The 21445-nt window shown below is 40.3% G+C and overlaps 1 protein-coding gene across 7 annotated transcripts in view; it reads right to left on the bottom strand.

The window, feature by feature from the left end:
• Window positions 1-21445, bottom strand: part of LOC109433210 (pleckstrin homology domain-containing family G member 5) — a 446136-nt gene that overhangs the window by 286083 nt on the left and 138608 nt on the right. For 3 of the 7 annotated variants that reach the window (XM_062860801.1, XM_062860799.1, XM_062860802.1), the window contains exon 1: window positions 3758-4447. The exons of the other annotated variants lie outside the window; for them this stretch is intronic. The gene's annotated coding sequence lies outside the window, so the exon portion shown is untranslated. Of the gene's footprint in view, window positions 1-3757; window positions 4448-21445 lie in introns of those variants that run through there. 7 annotated transcript variants of the gene reach the window in all.

Here is a 21445-nt window from a genome sequence, read left to right as displayed (position 1 = left end):
ATTTTCATGTGAAGCGGTTAAAAACTGACTGAGTTATGGCCAAAAATCGATCCGTGCCCAAAAAAAAAAAAAAGAGTTGGGTGTATATCTCCTAGGGCAGTCATGGCAGAATGAGGCTTGCACTCGAGAAAAATGCATCACAGAAAATAGTGTATTACTTTTGAATGAACGCATCCACAAAGCTGGTTTTTTAAATAGCTACTGTAGAGCATGTGTAGATGATGCCTCAAAAATTTCATTAAAATCGGTAGAATATTGGCGCAGATATCACGAACGCAAGAAAATGAAACTTTTGGAATTTTGTGAATCACTGTAAAACATGGTTTTGGCTATAACTTTGCTGTTGGTTTGTAAAAACGTCTGAAACTTTTATTGTAGGTTCCTGATCTAATACATATTAAGTGGTAAACATTTCAAATCAAATCAAAACTCAAACTGCGTCAGAGTAGCTTTTTTTAACAATGCTAAGGTCCGTGTTTCAGAGGGGTTCCCGGGGGTTTATGGGGGCTTCATAGGCTATTAGATGAGCTTCAGAGAGGGCTTCATGGGACGTTTCATTGCGTCGATTTTGATTTAGAGAGTTGCAGCGGGTTTCAAAGATGTTTCCGGTCCTTTTAGGGGGCTTTACAAATTTTCAGGGAAGCTTCAGGAGAGGTTTCAGGAGGATTCAAGATGTTAAAAGGTGTTTCAGGGTGGAAATTCCAGGGGATTTCAGAGGTATGCAAAGAAGTTTCAAACGGCTCTCTGCATATAAATTCATAGAGAAAATTAGATACGTTAGCAGATAAGATTATTTAAGTTCAAAAAAGTGCTTGTAAATTCTTAAGCAAACAATTAACTTTCCACTTGACCGTACATAGTTGCATGAGGCTTGCAAGCACTGATCACTGATTGAGCTTGTAGATCCGATGGTTTATACTTTTTAGGAGTTCTCGAATACTCCTTGTCAGTAATTGAGCTCATAACAAGATAAAACGAAGATGTATGTACGATCCTGTGTGAGTTTGAATGTTTTCATAACAATTTTTATTTATGCAAACTACAGTAATAGTATGCAAATTGACACAGTGGTTGTATTGTTATACAACACTTAACAGCTGCAGATCGTCATTTAGAGATGCCTACGGCATATAATTCGTGCATGGTGGCCTCACAATTGGATCTCCAACGTGAAGTGCCATCGTCGATGTCATCAAAAGCCGATATCGCTATGGCGACAAAAATTCAGAAGCGAAATGCCGGACAAAACCTAAAACTTTCTCCAAATGCGCTGAAATTTACATGTCTAGATAATTTGGGTGTGCTGAGTCTATTTCTGTCATCAAAATTTACATAACTTGCATTATTTTTGTATAAAAGTTGGTTTAAAGTATTAAAATAACCATATTTTCAATAAAAATAATAAAAAGCTCATAATAAATAAGTCGGCATCATGTTTATTTGTTTTTGAAATATAGTTTAGTGCTCTATGTTGCAAAAAAATATTGGATAATATGTTAATCTACATAGTTTATTTGATGAAGCATGTAGAATTGTATAAAAATGTGAGTTAACCAGGCAAAATTGCTACACACTTTTTATTAAGTGAGGGTTACATTCTATTCATCATGTCCGCTTGTCGCAAAGCGAAAATAACAATGACGATACCTCATACCACATCTAGGTGGAACAAAAGTCGTCAATACAAGCTCACAACACAGACAAAAAGACATCTCATGCTACTCACTTCCCATTGATCCTCTTATTAACAGTTAGTTCAAGAAATCGGTAGTTCGTAAATCGAACGCTCATGGCTCTCGCATAATTTATGCTCCTGTTTGACGTTTGTTCACTACCGCCACCTAGTTATGAGATTGCGAAACAATGGAATTGATTGCCGGTTTGATTGGCATGGAGCGGTTATGTTCTCGTGACCATTATTTAAATCGCAATTTGTTCGAAGTGATACGTCTGTTTGTCTGTGCGTTGGTCTGTGGTCACCATTTTAGTGGCTTTTTTGAGTTAATCATTATTGAAATTAATGCCACCGAATTTCCGAGAACATATATTAGCAAATGAAACCTCGGATGATTAGTTGATAAAATAATAAATATTCATATGTAAGGTACATACGTTTTTGAATGTACAAGAAATACGTTATTTCATTATACTTATTGAAAGGTAGGCTATATATAGCTACTTACTTTAATATAATCGATAAAAATACAGTCACAAAACCATTCAATATCCGCACTGTTGTATTTGCTCAAAAATGTACTTGTTGAATACAGTACCAACGTAATGCTGTCTCAAGAGATCGAATGCGTGACAATAAACAGGTTAAAACCCCTCCCCAGTACATTCTGCATAAGGGGCTGTCCATAAACCACGTGGTCATTTTTTTTGGGACTTTTCACCCCCCCCCCCCCCCCCCCCCGCGTGGTCATTAGTCCATACAAAATTTTTTATTACTCCATACAAAATGATCATTGGCCAAACCCCCCCCCCCCCCCCCCCTATTGACCACGTGGTTTATGGACAGCCCCTAAGTGATAACGCAACATAACAATATACTACAATGACTTTTGTATTCTGGACGGGAATTTTAAAAGATTTTTTATAAGTTTACGTTCGAAAACAAAATTCATAAATTTTCGACTGTTCCGCAACCATGCGTCTCCATAACAACTTTTTTTCAAAAAAGGAAATTTTTCGTTCTTAGCGCAGTTTTGCGCAGACAGTGACGTATATCCCCAAAAACTAGACAAGATTTGGGGTTAGATGCAACACACCTGATCGTTCCGAACTGTTTCATTAAAAAGTACTAGATCAATGTAGCCTGAATTTACAATCAAAAAAATCAGCAAAAGTTACATTTTTTGAGTGGTCTTAAAAGACAACAAATGTAAGCTAAGATTAAGATTGAATGTTGTAATACTAAGGTTAAATGTATCCCAAAACAATAACAAAATTCATGGATTTAAATATCAGCTATATGTTACACACTGCGACATTGAAATTATGGTTTAAAATTATGACGATAAAAACTAATTATTCAGTACATAATTGTTCAACTTTGAAAAATTCCCCTGGACTCAATTTTGATTCAATTGACTTGAAAATTTGGATTTTTCTTAGCTGAAGTATTTAAAATAAAGGAAAAATATCAAAGCAATGAAATTTTGAGATGAAATTTTGAGGTTTTGTCCGGCCCCCGGCCACTGTGCGCAGGGGCGGGTACGAAATTTGCAAGCAAGCGTTAGATTGGAACCTAGCAGGACATCATAGCGGAAGCAGGACCAGAAGCTCATGCCGGCCCAGCCTCAACAAGAAAACAAACGAAGTCGACAGAAATTTTACCTGGTCACAGGCCAAGGTTATGATGACGGGCAATCGCCCAATATGGGTATCTTTCAAGTCTGCCCTCTGCACCACCACGGCTGCTCAGGACTGAAACGCACGTTTTGTTGTTCCATTTTAGTTATAAAAATTTCTCATTATTTTATACATGTGTCAAATAATAACCTAGGCTCGTTTAGTTCAAAGGTAGGGCTTTAATTTGAAAAAAATAGGCCAAATCTCTATTTAGAACTCAAGCAGATTCATTCTCCTAATTAACCATTTTTTTGTAAGCCCCAGTAGTTAATCAGGTGAATTGTACCTCTTATCCAACCTTGCAGGTTACAAACCTATCCATCATATTTAATTACCACCACAGCAATCACAATCTGATATAATCCTTTCGGGCACCAAAATGTGTAAAAATAAAAACACCTACCTTGGTTGTGCCGCCAAAAACAATCGTCATCCAAAAACGACGTATATTCCCTTGTGACCCAGTAGACGTCGTCACGGTTTCCAAGCAATCCTCGCAACATAAAACAATCCACCAGTTTGCGTGGAAGCTTTTCCTCTTTTGGAACTGTGAATTTACATACACGCACTGGGCACGTTACGATTTAACACCTTCAACGCTGTTGACACGCACGTTTCTGATTTACTAGCTGCTTAATTACAAACGACTCGCTATTATATTTAGTACCCTACTTGTTTTGTGGTACACGATTAGCTTAATGGCTCAATTAACGATTCAAAGGTTAGATAAAACATTTACGACGTAAACACAACTACTAAGCAGGACTGGAATTATTTGCACTAGAGCTCTAGATCGCCGTTATTTGCAATCACATATATCCTACATATTTTCCACACTTTCAAATCACTTTTCTTTTCTGCTCAATGAAAGCAATGGATTGAACAATTTAGATTTAGAATTTAAACACTTTATCGTTGGATTGAATATGTACACAAATTTTCTTCTCCATATCCTTATTCAAAAGACAACTTCACTCGTTTTTCATTGATCCGATTTTTTGTCGACTTCAGCAATCAGCTACCCTCCAAGGGCTTCCGTTGTTGGTTTCTATTCACCAACGTCAGCAAATCTTTCAAACCATGCAGGATTTATGCTGACACAGACCCAGGACGTCGACACTGCGATGACGAAAAGAAATGTATTTTCCCGTGGATTTGACTGATTCGTCCTTCCCACGAAGGTGTTGCCGCCGCAAACCAGTAGTCGTTACCGCGCCTACGACGTGACGCACTAGAGGCCATCCAAGCGCTGCTGACCCAGGATGATTTCACTTTCCTGCGTGATCGTTTCCGGCTTTTATGGGCTGGCTGTTAGGTTTATGGGAAAAGAAAACAAAAACAAAAAGGTACTGATTGCGTTCGATTCCGATTAGAATGACTTTTATCTTTGGGTTTGTTGGGCTTTTCCTCCGAGTGCGAGTCGAACGTCTTGGCCACGCAGTGCACAGTGGTTCCGATAAAATCGATAGAATACTCAGGACAACAATTTTCTACTTCAAAGCTAAAAAGCAGCATACATTCAATAGTTATGTAATTCGATTTGAAGAGATTGTATGTTTGCGATGTAAATCCGAAACCATTAATTAAAAAAAAAAAACTTCAAATTATACTATGAATCTCAGTATTAATGGTTCAAAATACCTCAGAAAATTTTCGACAGAAGCAAACAAGAGTATTCCTGCAATTATTCTAAGAATTGGATCTTCAAGAATATTCTACAGAAATAAACACGAATATTAATATAATATATATATAATATAATATAATATAATATAATATTAAATAAGGAAGTAGTGCCAAACAAACTGTAATTCGATTATACGTGTGAACAAAAACACTTATTGTTTTGAACTACAAATATCCCATACTGCGAACCGGCGATTGATGGAAGATGATACCAATCCATCGTTATTCTTATGGATTTCGTGTGTTATTTTTACATCGAGGTATTTCTCGTATGATGCGTGAAAATGCCGTAAAACTATCGATAACTAAATGTGCAGCTTCAACAATGCAAAACTGCAAATCATTCAGGTTGTGATGAAATGTGCTCAGTAGAACGATGTCAAAGAATGTAAACATGATTGCTTTCATTATGGGATAGCTGAATGCTTCAGTACTGTTATATTCTTGTGAAATCTATCTGTTTTGAGCATGATGAAGCCGATGGTACTTGTTTTGCTGTTTGGCATCGTCTAACATAATTAGAGCCAAATAATAACACAAGATGTTTGTAGATACACTTAAAGTACAATTATAAAACATCTCTAGACTATTTAATTTCTAAAAGATGTTTTCTGTGTTACTTGGGTTAAGTAAGAACGCACGGGCTGTCCATTCTTCAGAAATATAGAGATCCAACTTTAGAGAAACTAAAGTAGAGTCAGCGTACTTTTTATTTTATGTAAACTTTCTCTGGTCTATTGAATATGACAGGTTCAACACTTTCAGTTCAAAATTTCAAATATAAATCGTAAAAAAGCCTTCAATGTCATGTTTTATTATAACCCAAAAGAGAGCTTCTTGCTTTTAACCTTCCGTAACTCGCGCGGTTGGCTACTTTCGTCAGCACCACGCCAATGCTAAGTACAAAAAGCGAGATTTTTTTAACGTGTTGTACAAAATACAACAGCGCGATCGCTCGAGGGTTAAAGAAAACTGCTTGAAGATTAACAAAATTTTACCAAAAAAAAACCATCAGAGGAAGTCAATGCACAACTTACATTACAATTTGATAAAAAAAAGTTGTTTACCCTTTTATAGGAAAAAAGGAATAAAAGGAAAATGGATTGTTTATTCAATTTATCATATTTTTTCATGATTAGGAGATGAATCAGCCTAGGGCTAAAAATCTCAATATAAAAGACAAGAAAATTTTGGTAGTGATGAAAGTAAACATGTCGTCCCGACACGCTTGAGACAACATGAAGTCAGGGAGATTGAACGCAATATTCTGGAAAGAACATAAACAAAGTCCCTTCAAATATTTACTTTATATTACAAAAAGAAGGTTCAAATAACAACTTCAAAGTGTTCTCGATCCTGAACAATTTCTTTGAAAATTCTTAGAACAGTTGCTTTGGAGATTCCATTACAATTTCTTAAGGAATTCTGATCTTCGGAAATTTAAAAGTTTGGAAAAAAATCAAAAATTTCATGAGGATTAAAGTAGTTTCAGTAAACATTCAATAACTTTTAAATAGCTACTTTTAAACCTTCCGTAACTCGCGCGGTTGACTACCTGCGTCAGCACCACGCTAATGCTGAGTACACAAAGCGAGATTTTTTCAGTGTGTTGTACAAAATACAACAGCACGATCGCTCGAGGGTTAATTAAACATTTTGAAAAGGGATAACCCCGTTGAGTAACTTTCTTTCGAAGTCTTTCTGTTGGATCTATGACAAAAGGACGAAGGTCAAAAGGTCGAAGGTCAAAAGGTCGAAGGTCATAAGGTTGAAAGTCGAAAGGCCGAAAGGACAAAAGGTCGAAGGGTCAAAAGGTCGAAAGGTCGAAATAAAAAAATAACTAGGACTACAGGTTGAAAGGTCGAAATGACAAGCGGCCAAAAGGTTGAAAGGTCGAAATAACAAAAAAATAATGAGGGCAAAAGGTCGAAAGGTCGAAGGGTCAAAAAGTCGAAAGGTCAAAATAACAAAAAATAACTGCGAGTTTTTTTAAATGCTCCCTGTTACAGTATAACTCGAAAGAACGACCAATTTTTGAAATAAGGCAAAATTTTAGAAACGAATATTTTATTAGTAAGTAGACAAAAAATGTCAAGAAGCACTACTAGAAAGAACAGTCTATGTTTAAAAAAGGCAAAATTCTATTTGAAAAAATTATAGTAATAATGTCAACAACTGCCAAGAAGCATTACTAGAAAGATCAGCTTATCTTTGAAAAAAAAAGTTAAATTCTATAATAGTTATTTATGCAACAAGTTGCAAAATGATGATTTTTTCAGCACGAGTTGTACATTTATCCAACGAGGCTTGCCGAGTTGGATAAATACAACGAGTGCTGAAAAAATCGAGTTTTGCAACGAGTTGCATACAAAGTTTTTTGTAATTACGAAAAACACCCATCGATTACCACCATCATTTACTACACAAACACATTCTGGGACACCAGACAGGCGGGCTTCCACGTGTTTTAGCCTATTATCCAATCAAGTAGGCGTTTCAGTAGGCCGGTAGATCAGGACAGACCGAGATGACTGTCACAAATTTTCAAGCTCCTGCCCAGTTCGGTCTGGCACTTAACCTTCAAATTCGGCAAGAAATAATACCGGAAATTAACTGCAGGACGTGCCTGAACATAAAAGAAATACACTTCCGCAAATATACTTAGTTTGTAGTACACAAGAGTGTAAAAGAATAATCAAATTGCCCATACAAACAACAGTGCCGAAAAGTACTACTTTTCGGCACACTTAAGAGTGCCGAAAAGTAGTACTTTTTGGCACTGTTGTTCAAGTGTGGAAAAGTAGGCCTTTTCATGGCATTTTCTCTGATGGAAAAGTGAGACTTTTCGCAACGTAATTACAAAAAAGAAATTAATAGTAGAATGCCAATAATTGTTCAAATGAATCATGCATTCTACAACAAACTAGTACTAGGAAAACGCCACCTATTATAAAAAAACACACTGTAATTAAAGGTTGGATTCCCGGTCCGGTCAGTAAATATTGTAGACTTCTTAGAAATAGTGCATGCTTGTCATATAATATAAAAAAATCATACAATGACAGGCAAAAAAAGCCCTTCAATTAACAACTGCGAAAGTGCTAAAAATTGAAGTACTAAGTTGAAAAGATGCAGGCCTAGCTGCAGTGAGAATGTAAAGTAAGAAGGAAGAGGAAAGAAAAGATTTATGGTTATTTTGATCTTCTGTATCATCGTCATTGTTCCCCTTCATCCATTTTTCAATTCGACCTTTCGACCTTTTGTTCTAGTTTATTTTTTATTTTTTTCAATTTCGACTTTTCGACCTTTCGACCTTTTGTCCTTTCGACCTTTTGTCCTATGTGTTTTTTTATTTCGACCTTTCGACCTTTTGACCCTTCGACCTTTTGACCTTCGACCTTTTGTCCTACAACCGGATATCTACCATGGATGCAAATCATCAAATAATACAAATTTCTAGATTCGGCCCTGGATTGCCAAACTATTGCACCAGGGAACACTTATTTTTAGTGGGCTATGCATTTTTGGCACGATGACTGACAATAATGAAGGGGGCATCCATTTGGTACGTCACGCTGGAAATGAGAATTTTCGACCCCCTCCCCCCTTCGGGTTTTTCCTATACTTAATACATTACTTGTCACACACTTCAGAACCCCCAGCCCTACGGTGACGCGCTGGTCTTCAAAACCGTGGCAGACACATACGCCGAGGTGCTGCAGGCCATGCGAGGCGAGAATCGTCTCTCACCGTTGGGCGCGGATGTAAAAAGCATCCGGCGCACCAGGACGGGAGAGATGATGCTAGTGCTGAAGAAGGAAGCAGCCAATAAAGGTACTTCCTACAAAGCACTAGCCCAAGAGGTACTTGGCGAAAAGGTGCAGGTAAGAACCCTAACGGTGGAGGCAACTCTCCAGTGTAAAAACCTGGACGAGATTACCGACGCAGAGGAGCTCGCAGCCGCACTCAAACAGCAGTGTGAGATAGATGTACCAAGTGCATCGATCCGCCTGCGTAAGGGTCCGGCTGGCACGCAGATTGCCGCGTTCAAACTCACCGTAGGGGATGCGAATAAGGCGACTTCAGTCGGGAAGATCAAGGTGCAAGGGAGTGCAACTCTGCACCAAAATGCCTGATTTGCACGGCGAACAAGGGCCACACGACGGGCGGGCCTAAATGTCCAGGCACGCGAGGAGGTCGAAGTTCCAAACGATAATGCAGGTTACACAACTAAACCTGAACCACTGTGAAGCCGCACAACAGTTGCTATGGCAGTCAGTCTCGGAGTCAAGTACAGACATCGCACTACTATCGGACCCATACCGCATCCCTCCCGATAACGGAAACTGGGTAGCGGATAAGGCCAAGCTAGCGGCGATTTGTACAACCGGTCGTTTTCCGGTCCAGGAAATAGTTTCCACGTCGCACGAGGGCTTCGCAATAGCGAAGATCAACGGGGTATACTACTGCAGTTGTTATGCCCCTCCCAGGTGAACGATAGACCAGTTCTCGTCTATGTTGGAATCGTTAACAAGCGCAATGGTGGGATTGAGTCCCATGGTCATCGGTGGAGACTTCAACGCCTGGGCGATTGAGTGGGGTAGCCGCTTGACTAACGGGAGTGGTTGGGCCTTACTCGAAGCTATGGCTAGACTAAACGTGGATGTCGCGAACGTAGGCGACAAAAAAACCTACAGTAGGAATGGTGCAGAGTCCATCATTGATGTGACCTTCTGGAGCCCGGGTCTAAACCCTAGCTCGGACTGGAGGGTCGACGATGGATACACGCATAGTGACCATCTGGCGATTCGATAAAGAGTGGAACACGGAGGAAGACGGCCACAGCCGAAGGTCATCGACCGTCATCGGGGATGGCTGACTTCGCGATTCGATAAGCCGGCGTTTGTGGAGCGATTGTTTATGGAGAGTAACACCGACGATCTATCCAGCGATGATCTAGTCGGAACCCTAAGCCGTGCATGTGACGCCGCTATGCCAAGGCGATCCCTACCCAGAAATGGACGCAAACCGGTGTACTGGTGGTGTCCAGAAATCGCAGAACTCCGCGCATCCTGTTTAAGAGCTAGAAGGAGGATGCAAAGGGCTCGTACCGATGAGGATAGAATTGAACGAAGCGAGGCCTACAGGGCGGCTAAACTGGCACTGAATAAAGAGATTAAGACTCGTAAGCGGGCGTGCTTCGAAAATCTCTGCCAGGCAGCCAACACGACCCCATGGGGTGATGCCTACAGAGTAGTCATGGCCAAAACGAAGGGCGCGTCAGCACCCCCAGAACGCTCCCCAGAGATGCTGCAGAAGATCGTGGAAACGCTGTTCCCACGCCACGATACAAGACCATGGGCCCCCGTTCCCTATAGCCAAACTGGCCATAGCGAGGCAGCCCCGGTGACGAACGACGAACTCATTGCAATAGCGAAGTCGAACTCGTTGCAAGGCTCCGGGTCCGGACGGTATCCCGACATTAGCCATCAAGGCGGCCATCGAGGCTAAGCCTGACATGTTCAGAATGGCTATGCAGATGTGCCTAGACAGAGGCGAATTTACGGAGAGGTGGAAAAGGCAAAGATTGGTTCTACTGCCAAAACCCGGGGAGCCACCTGGCGACCCGTCGGCATACAGACCTATCTGCCTGCTGAACACCGCCGGAAAACTGTTGGAACGGATCATTCTGTCGAGGCTGATGGTCTATATCGAGAAACCCGATGACTCTGGTCTCTCGGATAACCAGTTCGGCTTCCGGAAGGGTCGATCGACGGTGGACGCTATTAGGGCTGTAACCAAAACGGCCGAAATAGCGCTCCAAAAGAAGCGAACAGGAATCCGCTATTGCGCGGTCGTCACGCTGGACGTTAAGAATGCGTTCAACAGCGTCAGCTGGACCGCCATTGAGTGCGTAATACACCACCTAGGAGTTCCGGTTAGCCTATGCCGGATATTTAAGAGCTACTTCCAGAATAGAGTGCTAATCTATGACACCGAGGAAGGCGAGAGGAGCTACAAAATCACCGCAGGGGTACCGCAGGGGTCCCGGTACTATGGATCGCGGCGTATGATGGCGTATTGAGGCTCAAACTTCCACCGGGCGTAAAGCTGGTCGGCTTCGTCGATGATATTACCCTCGTGGTATACGGCGAGTCGATAGAGGAAGTGGAACTGACAGCAACTCACGCAATTGGCATAGTGGAGGATTGGATGAGGTCGAGAAATTTGGCACTCGCGCCCCACAACATGGAGGTGGTGGTGGTAAACAACCGCAAGTCTGAACAGCAGGCAGTGGTCACCACAGGTGGATGCACGATCAACTCTAAGCGCTCACTGAAGCAATTGGGGGTCATGATCGACAATAAGCTGAAATTCGGAAGCCACGTAGAATATGCTTGCAAAAGGGCAAGCATGGCGATAATGGCATTGTCAAAGATAATGTCAAACAGCTCGGCAATAGTCTCGAGTAAGCGTAAGCTGCTCGCGGCAGTAGCGGTCTCCATACTACGGTATGGCGCTGCTGCATGGTCGAAGGCGCTAGTGGTTAACCGAAACGTGAAGCGACTTGAGAGTACCCACAGGCTGATGTGCCTTAGGGTGGTGAGCGCATACCGCACGGTCTCAAAGGACGCGGTATGTGTGCTAGCGGGCATGATGCCCATAGCTTTAGTGGTGGCAGAGGATGAAGAATGCTTCGAGCGACGCGGCATAAGAGGCGCGAGGCGTATCGCCAGAACCTCGTCTATGCTGAAGTGGCAGAGCGAATGGGATTCCTCCAGCAAGGGTAGATGGACACACAGGCTCATACCGAGCGTGTCCAAGTGGACGAGCAGGCCCCATGGCGAGGTGAATTTTCACTTGACTCAATTTCTGTCAGGCCATGGGTGCTTTAGGTGGTATCTGCACAGATTCGTACACGCAGGCTCCCCCACATGTCCGGAGTGTGCAGACTGCGACGAGACCGCGGAGCATGTGCTCTTTGAATGTCCACGTTTCGTGGAGCAAAGGTCGAGTATGCAGGAGGTATGCGGTCGAGATATCACGCCTGACAGCATTGTTGAAAGGATGTGTATGGGGGCGGACAAGTGGTACTCCGATACTTCCACGGTTTCTCGAATCGTACTTGAACTACAGAGTAAATGGCGAGCCGAACAACAGCTGGTTGAGTTGGCCCCCCTTCCCCATCCAGGAGCTTGAGTTCAATGGGTAGTCTAAGTACTAGCCAGGACCCGAGCCTCCAGGGGAGAGTGAACAACTTAAGGCGGTAGCTGGTGGAACGCTTACTATTAGAGTGTACTCATGTACGGTCCCCCCTTCTCGAAGTCATCCCTAACGGGCGTACCGCGAAGGTAAGGAAGAGAGAGAATGAGTTTTTAGTGGGTCGATCCCCACATCCCCACATCACCTCTTGGGTATCTGTTGCAGATTTTCTCATTCTATAAAAAAAAGAACCCCCAGCCCCTCTCTAAGCGTGACGTACTTTATGGATACTTAATGGAATGGTGAGAAAGATATCAATGTGCTTGAGGCACTAAGATGAAGAATAACATAGAAAGAGCAGAAAAATAATAAGAAGAAGCAGAATTGAGAAGAAGAGAATAAAAAGGAAGAAGAAGAAATATAAGAAAAAAGAGGAATAATAAGAATAAAAAATAAGACGAAGAATAATAAGAAGGCCTTGGAAACAAAGAGAACATTCCAAAATATAAGAAGACATTATTGGCTTACAAGATTTACAATTAATATACATATGTACAAATTCTGCTACATATAACCGAAACTCATAAATACTGATAAAGTTCTGTTGTACATTCAGTCTCACAAGCATGGTAACAATACGAAAAAAAAACTACTCAGATCACAAAAAGATAAATGTAATGCGTAAGTATTGCAGTAAGCAATTAATTCAACGAGCTCAGTGTAGAATTTCGCCCAGCAAAACATTCCTACGGAACCACGGTGAACTGCCTTCTTACTGACCTGAAGCAAACCTATTGAAGGCTGCAAGGAAAGAGCACTTTCACTGCTCCGAAAGCCGAGGGCGACGGCGGATTGTCCACGTGACCACGGAGGTGGAGGATTTATTTGACTGGTTACAGGGAATGGGTCATTTGGTCACCAACAGACCATCTAAATTGGGTGCTAAAAGTGGTGACTCTTTGACCTCCGGTGGTAGTCGATATAGATTGCTTCGAATAGATTGTGGATTTGTACGTGTTACGGCATTTGCTTTTACCTGCGGTGCCAAGAATAGGAGATGGATAATGAAATTGATTTTGCCTAAGTATAGGCAGTTAATCCCGGATTCGGAATAAGCTGAGACGTAGAATTCGAAAATGTTCTAGCCTCATACTTAGTGTGATAAATGTATGCTAACGTTGGTATTCACATGCAGCTAGGAAATTACACCATGTTGAAAGCGAACTCTATGTGAAACTTAGTTTGGTTTTAAACCTTTCTGGATACCAAAGATTTTTGAAATTTTGTTCTAAAATTATCAAAAAAATTGAGGAGTATTTTGCTAAGAAGCTACTCAAGACAGATAGTTTGCAAGTATGATAGAGTAAAATGTCAAATTGTAAAATAATGCATGAGGTAGCCAAAGATACTATGAGTTAAAATTATTGAGCAAAATGCAAAAAATAAACTTATTTTCTTGTAACCGACATTCAGCAAACGGGACATCTAATAAACCTTCAAAGATCACGTAATTAAATGGATTGAGAATATACCATAATCAAGCATTAAGCTGTCAGCTGCTTCGAGAACATTCATTCAGCAAATTAAGAGCCAAAGCACATCGTTTCCCCTTCGATGAACAGTACGTGCAATGTCGCGTTGCACAAAATTTCCCTCCCTTCTGCTTGGCCTAGTTTTTCCGGAACAGCGCTTTCGGCACATTCACGTCATGCCATCATCATCACTGACACTGTCACTGCCTAAGCTAATCCTCTTTCGCCAAGTTCGCATTACGATGAAAAGATTGTGGCCGCCCGCCCCTGAAGCGCACCCCGTGTCCTACGGATTAGATTGAAAGGATCAGTATCCAAATTATCGATTTTCACTTCGTTCACTTTCGTTGGCACCGGCTTGCAGTCAGTCAGTGTCCCGTAGGCAAAACGTGTGTTGTTTTTCTATTCCGTGCATGTATATACATCACTTTATTGGCGTGCTAAATCCTTCCTCACGGCCGCCTCGCACTTAGGACCCATATAGCCGAGGCGGTAAACGCACGGGTATTCAGCATGACCATGCTGAGGGTGACGGGTTCGATTCCCGGTCGGTCCAGGATCTTTTCGTAATGGAAATTTCCTTGACTTCCTTGGGCATAGAGTATCTTCGTGCCTGCCACACGATATACGCATGCAAAATGGTCATTGGCAGAGGAAGCTCTCAGTTAATAACTGTGGAAGTGCTCATAGAACACTAAGCTGAGAAGCAGGCTTTGTCCCAGTGAGGACGTTACGCCAAGAAGAGGAGAGAGAGAGGAGGAGGCCGCCTCGCACTAGCATCAGCAGATTCTTCGGTCGATTGGGTGCCGGGCTGCTGGCTAGTGTCCTTGTTTGTTCTTCCCACTCGGACTCCCTACCGATCAAATTAGAGGGGGAGTTAAGGCAAGACGCATACCGAACCAAGTCTGAGAGCAAATTTAAGGTACATATGTGATGATGCAAATTATTGCAAATTACTATATTTCCTTGTCGACTTTCCTGTGATTGCTTACTGACCAGTGATGGGAAATGTCACGGAATTTCATGGCAAAAATTTCATGACATTTTTCAGTTTTCACCTCTTTCGGTGAAAATTTTGGTATGCTTACATCACCAATGGAGATTAGTTATGAAAAATTAATGATTTCGTCGATAAACATTTCTTACCAAGGACAGAGAAATAAACAAATAACAGAATGACATTTTCCATCCCTGTTCCTGACCTTCTAAGACTTCTATTTGTAATTTCTTCCATATTTTTTTATTTCAGGAGTTGTGTACCGAGTTTTTGTGGGATTTATTTTGGATTCTCTTGTATTGCAGGATTTCTAACAGATGTTATCTTGGAATTTATTCCTCCTTTTGGTACATCCATAATCCATATCTAAGTAGTTAATGAACCGAATTTCAATCTTTTTGCGTTATCGGAATCCTACACTACCCTAGAAAAGTGTTGTGAAAGCCGATTGGAATTTCATGCAGATTCCTGTGAGAACCAGGCGAATACATTAGTTCCACATTTTTTATTTCTTCCGGTTCCGTTTTCTTCCCAGATTGGTTGTGAGCAGAGATGTCCATATCCTCAGTGTGGGAAAGAGAAATAGAAAATACACCACTCACGCTGTGCATCTGAACAGGAGCCCTTCTCTTATATGTGGATCCACCACTGCGATTCGGATGCGCGCAAGCTTGGTGGGTAGAAATAAATCTCTTAGCTCCCTGAGCACTAGGCCACACAACAGTGCGGCGAGAGCGATTTCAAATTCTCTTCGGTGAAAGTGTAAAAAATCACCCGGGTGCGCGCTCCAGTGAGGTTTTTGCGCCAGAGTGCGCGCTGCGGTGAAACGCCGGAGAGTTCTCGCCCCGGCGACACCGTGGTGATAATTCGGTGACTGCTGGGTGAAAACACGGGAGAGCGCCGGAGAGCGATGCGCGCGAAAGAGTGAGCCACACTCGATCCAAGGCGGACGAGCAAGAGCACGCACTAGCGCTTGGTCTACCTACCACCCAAAACAAGAGAAAGTGGCTTCTTGGTGTGGTGAAAAATGTTCCTATCCCCAGTGTGGTCGATAAACTGACGCCGCAGTGAATCGCTACGGTGAAATGCCATCTCTGGTTGTGAGTACCATGTCCTAGAGACCAGTTCTCTCGGAACCTCGGCAATATAGGGGAACAAAGCCTAAAATGCCAAGATGGGGTAAAATGGCCCAACTCATAAAATCATTCCTGAATAAGACTTGGTCATTACCAGTGCTGCAATTTTTCGACAGGCCTTTATGAGAGCAATATTTTGCTTTTTTCATTTTCTCCGTTTTGTTTTTCCTGTCAATGTTGCTTTCCGATCAGCAACACGGGAGCGAAATGAAATAGGTACTCACACTCGCACGCAGCGTGCTGAAAGCGAGAGCTGACAGGGCTAAATTTCCATTCAATTTTCTGTATTTGAGTTTTTTCACCCGTGGTAGCGTATAGGGTACTCACTCTCACAAGCCACCGCTTGAGACGAATGGCCTATCAGCATGAGTAGTATGTGGATGATTGGGAATTGACCTTGTTGGGTTGCTCACGAATGGAGCTCTCGGACTCTGTCAGTTCTCACATCGAGGAACTGAAAACGACCGCCGCAGTCATTCATTTTCGGCTGAAAAACAGGCACTGACACTGATATTTTGCAGGATTGGTCATTACTATAGGTGAATGGTGTCAACGACACATTCTACGGGCCCCGTATCATCAATACTCATTTTTCAAAATTTAAATTTGGCATATTTCACATTTTTATAACTTTCTGCATTACTCTTGTCGTCCAAAAATGTATTCAACATGATATTAATGTAACAATAAATATGTATTGAACGACGGTTAAGATTAACAATAAAATCGTGATTTTAAGGCATTTAGGCACACTATTCATCAAACCTGTCGTATTTTAAACTCCAACGCACTGATTTTTTAAAAGTCTTCCATGATTAATAGATGAATGTATGTAGATTCTTTAGCATACAAAGAATTTCAATTGTAATATTTTACAACTCGGAGGTATGGCTGGTCAAAGTATAGGTTTTTTAAGCGTTGTAACGTCACGGAAAAGCAACCTTGAAAAAATTTATTCAAATTTGAAACAAGTTTCATATGTGACATTTTGTATGGTCTTTTTTGTACTCCAGAATATCTTTCAAAAGAGACAAAAACAAAGTAAATCGGTTCACTGACGCCTGAGCTTCACCTGGTTAAAATTTGCGTTGTAACGTCACGAAAAAAAAAAAATCCTGTGCAAAAGACCAAATTTCTCTGGCTTGGACGGCTCCTGCAGTCAAGTATATTCAAAACTTTTCCTTTCAGGTTGTGTATGTACCCTTATTTAAGGTATCATTCATAAATTGCGTACCATTAGGGCCCCTTCATGAACTACGTAGTCTCTTGAGAGACGGGGGGAGGTGATGTTTGGCCAAAATCAACGCTGTATACAAATTCCAAAAATTGTGTAAATTTAAATTGTACTGCGATCTTGTAAAAAATTTAAATCGTAATCAAATACCATTCAAACCGATAATTTCTATGATATCAGAGCCAAATAGACGAAACATTGACAACATCACCACCTCATATATCTAAGGGTATTGATAACTTCGAGAGTTGGTGTTTTCAGCAAAGTTGTTAGGTTGGTTATAAACTTACTGTTGTGGTGATTTTCCTGTGAATCTGGCAACTCTGAAGGAATCTAGAGGTGGATGCGAATAGAGGAATCAATAGATCAGTTGAAACGAAAGTGTTGGTGGGAATGGTGGCAGAATACTAGAGTGTAAGTTAAATTTAAGATTGTTAGGTATAATGTGAATTCTAAGTAAATAAATATTAATTTACAGCATTGAAGCTGACCAAACTATAGGCTGCTTTCAATATCAGTATCAAATCATTCCGGAGATGACCCGCCACAACACTTACAGTCAGGGCGCAAAATTTTCGAGCAGACGAGCTGAAGTTCGGCAATTTTCATTCACTTGCCTGCATATTCATATTCAGCTGCTCGATACTCGTTTGTCAACTGAATGAAAGTCAATGAATATTTATTAACATCTTACAAAGTGTTAAATTGCTGATAAAATATTAGTGTTTCGATCACATTTAACGGTGCTTTACGCAGATCTTTTCCCGTTTGATTGTTGTGGAGTGTTTTTGGAAGGAATCGTAGCCATTAACGTACGTAATTATGGAGATGTTTCTCGATCGGCTTCATATTCAATGACTACGAATTGACTGACTGTGTGGAGAGGGAGAGCGGAAATGAATTTGTTTGTTTTGAATATTCAGTGCTGAATCATTCAAATTCGTGCTGTTTCAGTCAATGACTATGAACATTGCACCCTGCTTACAGTTGATGGATAGTTTTTTTTTTTAATGTTCCAGCAGAAACTGGCGGTAGAGAACTTACAAATTTTAAATTTCATAAATCTCAGGATCCTGATTACTTAGAAAGATGGTTTTTCGGCAAAAGTGTTTAGTAAGTCAAGGACTTGCAGTGGAATTGTTGTAGTAAATACAAGAAATATCAAAACTCCTGAAGGATCTCGGGCTTCTATTTTCGACCACCTGACTTTATGTTGGCCCACGTCATTATTTTTTGTTGCATGATGAAATGAAGGAACCACAGCAATACTTTGCACATAGTTAAAATCGCGTGAGTTTCACAACTTTTTTTCCCTTTCTGAAGCAGGGAACGTTAAGAAACTACGTAACGTTAAAAAATGAAGACATTACGTTGCAATCGGTAGTTTTCGGGGTTTTTACACATTGTAGTGTGATGTTTCGAAAAAAAATACGCAAAACTTGAATTCATCAACTATTGGATGACTTCAGTCACCATGCATAAATTACGTAACGGTTTGAAACAAGTGTGATTTTGCTAAATATAAGGGCATTCCACACACATTTTAATGGGTGGGAAGACCATTAAAAATAAAGTTATTTGAATGGTACGTAATTTGCCAAACATAAATACATTAGATAACACATTGTCTCAGTCATCAACTAATTACCGAGAAGGACAACTGTTCTAAGTTGGCGAAAAGAACACAAATCGAACCCATAACCATCTCATTATAAAAACCCAAGTTACGAGAGGCCCCAACGTAATCCATTTATCTGTTTTCAGAGTACATTACGTTAGCATGAATGTTTTCTCCCTTTGGAAGGAACTGGAGAGATGAATCTGACAGGTGGGTAAAAATATGTCCTCATGTAATTATGCTGAATATATTTTGGACATACCTCAAACAACCATTTTAGTAAATGTCATCGCTCTACCGAGTCTTAAAACAGTTTATTTTGAGTTTTAACAAGGCTTTAACTACATTCACATCATCTAAATGTTGTGGGCTTCGTGGCCGAGCGGTTAGCGGCGTCAGTCGTTTAGGTGTCTCGTAAGCCTCGGAGTGTGGGTTCGATTCCCGCTCCAGTTGAGGAAAACTTTTCGTCAAACGGAAAATTCTCCACTGGGCCACTGGGTGTTATATGTGTTGTCCGTTGTCGAATGTTTGAACTGTTCAGTCTGTAGAGGCCGCAAGGTCGAAGACGGTGTAATTGTCTTTTAATAAAATGTTCATTTGTGAAAAGTAATATCTGATGTTTTTTCGCGCGTTGGAAGTGAAAACATTTTTTCTCTATTTTTTGATACTGAACAGCATATTTAACTGACATCCGAAATGGAGATCAATGCAAGGATCAGTACATAGTTTATTACTTTTCGTGTTCCAATAAAAATTACCAAGATTCAGTAGATATTATATAATAAATTTAATTAAACTCCCTAGATGGGCCAAACTACCTCCACTACCCTAATGTATTCGAATCAAATGGTAATCAAAGACCAATTTATTAGTCATAAATGTTCAAAAATTGATTTGATTTGATTCACTTGGTCCCAAGATATAAGATTTAATAGAACTACAGTCAAAAATATGTATTCTGCTTGAAGCGCTACATCTTCGTGTAGAGCTAACCAAACATGTCCAAATTTGTAGCAATTATAGATAACAAGCTGAGAAACTATAGCTATCAGTCAAAATTTGACAATTTTTGGTATTTTTTTACAGAATTGCGGCTTGTTGAAATTGGAATTGTTGAATGTTTTTCGAGATAAATAATAAAATTGGTAAGCTTTTGAAAATTTGCAACTTGCGCCACGGTGCGGCATAAATAAAAAACCAAACGGCAATGAAACTGAAAGTTCTTGATTTACCAAACAACTTTACCGAAGCAACAATATTTCTAATTATTCAGGATCCTGAGATTAACGAAACTAAAAATGTGTATGCCCTCAAGCGGGAAGGATTTGAAATCATACCATCAATTGAAAGTTCTTGATCAGCCAAACAACTTTGTCTTAAACACCAACTGTCTAAATAATAAGGATCTTGAAATATATGTGATGGAAATTATGTCAGTGTTACGTCTGTCTTTGATATCACAAGAATTACCGACTCATACATCTTAGGACCCTGATTACTTAGAGAGTTGTTTTACTTTTCAAGGATCTTCAGTTTACAAATCGTTTGGTTTAAGGTTCTACTTGTCTAGTGGTAGTTGAATTTTTGAAAAATCATGCACATTATATTTATTCAGAAAATAAAGTTGTAACTTTTTAAAAAGTGTTCAAAAATTTTCAAATTTTGGCTGCTAGTTTCTCTACTAGTCAAAACTTGTAGGAAACATTTTTTTTTCGCCCAGAGGCGAAATCTCACGTCCAATGGTAAATCAGCTGAAAGTCTTTAACTTATCAAACATCTTTGCCAAAGACACCAACTCTCTAAGTAATTAAGATTTTTTATCACTTTTAGGCCTATTTGTCTTTGAGATCACAGAAGTTGATCCTGGAGTCCTAAGTGGTATGTAGATCCTCTGGTATGCCTTTGGTTCAATAAATTCTCGCATACATCTTAAAGCGTTATTACATGAATCGTTGACATCGCATAGATTATTCAAAAAATGTTTATTTCGACGGCGCGATGAGTTGTATGATGGAAATTCTAAATATCTGGGGGTGCGAGTAATGGATCTCAGCGGTCTAGTCTTTGGGACAATATTAGAAGAATATGGGTGGTATTAAGCCGAAGATGGGTGCCGGTGTCATTAACCTTCATGAAGGAATATTCATACTGCTGATATCAATAACTTGGCCCTCCGAGCCATTTATCACAAAAAGGATTTTCAATAGAATAAAGTTCCCCTTGAAACAGTGATGATAATGCAATAATATATTCACAAATTCGGGCAAATTTGGCTGATTATTCTGATTTTAACATGATGTGCATTTTCGTGACGTTACAACGCGAGCAGAATCCTATTTGAAACTGAATGGTCGTTGTAACGTCACGAAATGTAAAAGTCAATTATCCAAAAACAAATAATAAATTTATATGTTTTATTTCATTGAATTGATGAACAAACCAATTAATTTCAATGGTGGAAAAAAAATTCAAAATAACATAAAAATCCGAGCAGATGTTTTAAAATGTTGGTAGTGCAGTAGAGAGGGCCAGATTCTAGCGCGTGGCTACGCTACAAATACGCATTTTAGATACGCCTTTTCAATGAAAAATAAATGTTCAACAGGTCAAATAAATCAGAAATTTTACAAGGAATCCGAATATGAAAAAATATTTTGAGGTTTAAAATCGTTTTCATGAGTTATA

This window comes from Aedes albopictus, chromosome 3 (assembly GCF_035046485.1).
Source record: "Aedes albopictus strain Foshan chromosome 3, AalbF5, whole genome shotgun sequence".
Lineage (NCBI taxonomy): Eukaryota > Metazoa > Arthropoda > Insecta > Diptera > Culicidae > Aedes > Aedes albopictus.
Note: the sequence above shows the minus strand (reverse complement) of the source record. Positions and strands in the feature narration are given on the sequence as shown.